Source organism: Rhagoletis pomonella, unplaced genomic scaffold, assembly GCF_013731165.1.
Source record: "Rhagoletis pomonella isolate Grant_MI unplaced genomic scaffold, Rhpom_1.0 Rhpom_scaffold_00015, whole genome shotgun sequence".
Classification (NCBI taxonomy): domain Eukaryota; kingdom Metazoa; phylum Arthropoda; class Insecta; order Diptera; family Tephritidae; genus Rhagoletis; species Rhagoletis pomonella.
Genome location: NW_023458569.1, coordinates 1,932,892 through 1,934,674, shown reverse-complemented (window position 1 = coordinate 1,934,674; position 1,783 = coordinate 1,932,892).

Below are 1,783 nucleotides of genomic sequence, written 5' to 3'. Positions count from 1 at the left end.
ACTATCCGTAAATTTGGACAACTAAGTTTCTGTGTCTATAAATTTCGACAACTCAGTAAACATTGATCAGTTTGAATAATTCGATAGGTTGCGATAACTTAATAAGCATGGATAAATTTCGATAATTATAAACTTCAATGACTCGATAAATTTCAGTAACCTTTATGGCTGATTTTATTTCGTTAACCTAATTCTTATTAAATTTCAGTAACCTTTATGGCTGATTTTATTTCGTTAACCTAATTCTTATGTATTTCTCATTATCTCCATTTTCGCCTTTATCTCAATTTTCGTCTTCATATTTATCTTTATTTCAAAGTTTAATTTCAAATACGAAGTAAAACAAAATGCGAAACAGCTTAAATTAAACATGTTGCAAAAACAACCATACACAAAGATGGAAATTTTTAAACGACGATTTTCAACCAATTTCGAAACCTTTCCAACGGTGTTTTTGGTTTTGAAATCGGTAAATTTACCTTGGTCTTCATCTGTGTTTTTATCTTTCACATCTTTGCTTATGTCCTTTTCTTTTTCTTTTCACGTAGATGAGATGAGGTGCGATGACGTGATAAGATGTGACGTGATTTTATGTGATGTGATAGGATGTCATGTCATGTGTTGTCATATCCTGTGATGTCATGTCATATGATGTCATACCATGTGATGTCATATCATGTGATGCCACGTCATGTAATGCCATGTCATGTCATACGATGTCATATCATGTGATGCCAAGTCATGTGATGTCATGCCATATAATGTGATGTCATATCATATAATGTCATGTCACGTGATATCGTGTGATGTGATATCATATTATGTCATGTAATATCATGTGATGTCTCTTTATATCATGTGATAAAATCTGATGTGATGTCATGTAATGTGATCACATTCCATGTTCCGATTAGTGTATCGATAACCATTTTGATAACTGTGTCGATAAAAATACCGATAACAATATCCATAAACATATAGAAAAATATAACGATTGTAAAATCGATTAATTCATCGATAAATATAACAATCATCAGTAGCGATTATGGTACCTATCGTTAACATATAGATGACTAAATCGATGAGAAAATCAATTGTTTAATCGATTATTATACCGATAACAATATCCATTATCGTATCGATAACAATATCGATTATTATATTGATTATTATATCGATTACAATAGCGGCTATTTAATCAATAACAGTATCGATAACAATATCGATTATTTTATCGATAGCAATATCGATAAAAATATCGAGTTTTATATCGATAACAATATCGATCTTCATCCTCATCCTTTTCTTCATATTTATCTTTATATTTGCATATTTCTCTTCACCTTTACCTTAAAGTGTTTTATTTGTCAATGTTATTGTGGCTTGTTAACATTTTATTTTTAATATTTTTGTTGAGCTTTTTACCACGATTGTTTATTAGGAAAAATTTAAAAAGCAACAAAGTCTAATCGGTAGAAGTTTTAGCACTATTTCGGAGATCACCACATCTCCTCATCAGACCTCTTTTTTCTAGACTTCAGCAGGGATCGAACCTGCGTATTCGATGTTCAAAGTCAGAAGCGTTAACCACTGAGCTATGTACATCCCGTAAACTCTCGTTGCTAATTCATTTTCCTTATTCAACCAACTACTATCAAGTGCAGCTGATTTGCCGCTATTTAAACACGACAGCGTGGTTGTTGTTGCCAATTCTCTACATCCATTTGCGTATTTGCATAGTTTCAGGCAGGCTCTTCCTAAACTATGTATTTGTCAATGTTAT